Here is a 4,249-nt window from a genome sequence, read left to right as displayed (position 1 = left end):
AACCACCCTGGGGGTGGAAGTGGAAGAGCCCTGCCTAATGCAGAATGAGCCAACCAGCTCCCTTGAGATCAAAGAAAATGCACCACCGTATTGTCACGCTGGTGTGTGCACTCCAGTTCTGGCAGCATGCCTAATTCCTCGTATGTTATTATAGTTCCTCTCTTTGTGAGTTCTCTCCTAATACACATGTGGTTGCACAATCTGGCTTGCCATGCATCTTTCCAGTCCCATGGGGCACTGGAGCCCTCTTTTCACTGCCTGTGTGTGCTTATACTAGTTTAAAAAGAGGGTATGAAGGTATTACGCTGTAATATGCTGAATAAGGGCTTTATTCAGAGAAAGGCAGAAAACAGGAGAGAGGTTCTTGGTGTAGACATATTCTTACTCGAAGGCTAAAATAAATATCAATAAAAAATACTATGGCAAGAAGGAGAAAACAGAATTTACTGGCTAGCCCTTAGTAATTACAATGGTATTTACAGCATCATCAGTGGATGTGGTGTATGAGAATCAAAAGGAGCATTCGGGTCTTAAATGTTATCAGCATATAGCAGTAGTTACTGCAACATTTTCCTGAAAAACTTCTGCCCCAAAAAGTAATAGGGAGCTGGGAAAAGGCCATGGAGTGGGGCAAAGAAATGAGAGTGCAAGGAATGAGGTTTCAGCTCAAGTTAAACACTGTTGAGGAGAGTAGGATGCTTGCATGCATTAGGGAGAAGATATTAAAGGAAAGCTTCAGAAATATGAAGAGAAAGATTTTAATTTTTTTTCTTTTTTTGAGGGACTTGGAAAGAATTAGGTAGAAATGGTACAATTCAGGAGGCAGAGGAAGATTCCTGGATTACAAACCAAGACTCAAGGAAAGGATCCACTCTGCAAAGACCCAGTGAAAAAAGTAGGGATTTGGGTTTGGCCCTTTTACTCCAGTGTAGGTCTGATCACACCACTTCCAACTCTCTTATCAGTGGGAATTCACTCTTTCCAGCTAGAAAGGCTCTTCTATCCTGTGTCTCTGGCCATCTGCCATAATGAGAAGCAGAGTATGGTGATGTGATGCTTTTAAAGCACTCTTTGTTACCAGCATCTTTAGTTTGGCCTCCAGAGAAAGACTGAAAGAGGGTGAAATAAATCAACTTCCTTATCTCCTAGTTATCAACATTTTTTCTTGACTTCTTAACTTCTTTCATATAGATTGAACACGTATTTTTTAAAATACTTGCAATTTTGACTTTTCAATTTTGTGTTATAAATAATTCATTAATTGTAACAATTAGTAAGAAATAAATGAACTGCCTAGGGGCAGAAAGTCAACTCTGTAACTGGCTCACATGTTTGACTTTTGCAAGTATCCCAGTCTTCTGCTGAGATTAGTAAAATCCTTTATAACAAAAACCATCAACAAACCGTGAAGGATACTAAAGTGTGCAAGAGCAAAACAGTGAAGCCCCAGTGAGAAAACAATGCTAACTGAAGTGAGATCCTAAAAAGCAGGACAAGTAAGTGTTTGTTCTTTACATATTACTAGTAATTTACAATCATAACTTCAAATTGCTTCTTTTAGATAGGATACAAATGCTTAGTTGTAAAATACCATGTGATGATATGACACGTAGTGGAAATTATGAGGCCACATTGTGTCCATTCAGTTTCATGGTACTGACAGATGCTGTGTGAGTTTTTAAATTTATAGTCCTGATTTTGACATTTCCAGGTACTGCCATTGATTACTTATATTTTGATTTGCCCCTGAGATGCTATTTAACAGCACAGATGGTCTTGTTTGAGATAGTATTCAAGCGTAGACATCACAGATACCAGCTTGCATGTTCAGAGACAAAACTATTAATCTGTGAAGCCTGACAAATTATCAGAATATTCTATCATGGTGTCCACAGAAGCTTAGCTTGAAATACTGAAAACTGTGATCTTTTTGATGATTACATGCTGAAGTCAAGCTGAAGCACTTGACCAGTGTGTGTCCAGGAGAGCTCAAAACCAGCTTAAAAATATTCCTTTGATTCTAATGCAAAAAACCACCAAAAAACAAATAAACCAAAAAACCATAAAAGATCTACTACTTAGAGAATTATTCCTTTTTTTTTCTTCTTCTTCTGATTCACAGATCTCCTTTCATTAAAACAGACAAATATTTTATGTCCAATTTTTAAATGAAAAGAGGTTACTATGTTTTTAACAACTTAATTTTCATGCTCAAATGTTGCTTTCTACTGTGTTTGAAAACACTTTCAGTATCCAGGTTTAGATCTTAGGAGTTTTATAAGATGTTCTTGAAATCCTGTCTTGAACATTATCTATGTCATCTTAGGTTATGACCAGCATAAATCAATGAGATGAAAAACTGTGTTGTGACTGAGCAGACAAAGTCAGTCTTAGCGAATGATTTGCACTGAAATAGTAGCCCATCAATCTTGTAGGAAAAAAAGAAAAAGAAATGTGAGCAAGCTGATTAGTATTTGCTAGTTAGGATGTTTCCAAGAATCTTACTGTCAAGGCAGCCTGTATCACTACCTGGCATCATTCCAGGCATAATGTCCATTCTACCAAATGCTGAATGCTTGTTGATCCCCTGGCACTTTGAAGATCATCAGGGGATGATCACTGTGCTTTCATGTGCAAACACCAGTATCCATGACAAATCCTAGCTCAGATGTTTTCCAGTACCCTCTAGTCCTAATGGATATCCTACAGTGCTATGAAGTATTTCAGTGCCAGGAAAACTGGCGCGCTGATATTCACAGGTATTACATCTGTACATTTCTAAAGGTGTTGAAAAATTGAGAGGATATAAAATCCCAGATACTAAACTGGCTTGAGAATGGAAGTGATATATTGGAAAATGACTGAGAAAATTGAAAAATGCCAGTCTGAATACAGTAATTTCAGGTAAAGAAAACACTTCATACTGAATATGAGAAGACCTTTAAATCTCTCCAAGAAAGAACCAGTTAAATAGAATACACTCAGATGAGGAAAAAAAGCAGACATTCCTATCAATGCAGGAAGTAGCAGCAATCAGAACATGTGAAAGTGATGGATTTACTGAATCTCCTGAATTTTTCACAGAAAGACTGAGCACCTTTCTCATCAATAGCACTGATGGAGCATCTGGTTGAATTAGAAGAGTCTGTGAAATGCATGAAGTCACAACATAAAATAAAACTTTGCTTTTAAGCTGTAGGGCTTTGTTTACCTACAGATTTCCTGGTGACTAAATTGTGGGAAACAAGAGGAAATAAAACCAAAATAAACCAAATGTTTACCAAAGAAGATGAACAAGATAATTTGGTCCTAGGACTGTAGTTAGAAGAACAGTTAAAAACAGTGAAGTAAAACAAATGGGGAAATTATGTTCTCAGATACCTACATATTCAGGTATACCAGTGTAAACATGTCTATGTGAACAGACGTATTTACAGCCCTACAAGGAAAAGCATTACCTGCAAGGCCACTTAATTAGGAACAACTATTTTAACACAAAGAAGAAAAAAACTGCAGCAAAAGAAAGTACTAAAGCAAAGAGGTAGGCCTAAGTAATTCTAGCTCTTTGGTGGAGTGAAAATGTAACTTGTGAAGCAAAAAATCCTTAATTCTGCATTTATTATTTTCATAGAAAATTATTGGTTGTTTCCATAATTAGTGTTTGGCATCTTTCAGAGAGTCTTTTCTGAACATGCTCCTTGTCAGCAGGAAACAGTTATGACTGAGATCTGGGCAGCAGGGTAACTTTTGCACTCCTGTGCCCCAATCACTGAACTGGACATCAGTGTGGTGCTACTGTGGCCGGCAATGCCAAAAGGCCCTTGCCGGTGCTGTTTAGGGAGCTGGGTACTAAGGGAGCTTTGGAAAAGGAAAATCCTTTCCTTTTTTTGTTCTCCATCAAGAGAGGCTGACTCCAACCGGAGGAGTCCCACCCTTCTCAGAAAGTACAGCTAGCCACTGCCCAGCTTGTCATGTTTCCAAGCCTTACTCCTTGCCAAGGCCAATCAGCTGCCATCATCACTGCCACTGGAGTAACAAGCTACAAGGAAAGAAGAAAGCCTCTCCTAAGAAAGATTCTGTAAGAACTGCAGGCAAGATTATTTTCTAATTATTTTGGAAGCAATAGTTTGCAAAAATTTATTATAGGGTCACCTTATGCATTGCCAGGATAACAAAAGGGTAGGGAGATAAGGATAGCAAAATTAAGGGAGACCTCAGTCCAGGAATCACTTGGAAATTCAGCACAAAA

This window comes from Corvus moneduloides, chromosome 2, assembly GCF_009650955.1.
Source record: "Corvus moneduloides isolate bCorMon1 chromosome 2, bCorMon1.pri, whole genome shotgun sequence".
In the NCBI taxonomy this organism is placed as follows: domain Eukaryota; kingdom Metazoa; phylum Chordata; class Aves; order Passeriformes; family Corvidae; genus Corvus; species Corvus moneduloides.
This window is presented reverse-complemented; position numbering follows the sequence as displayed.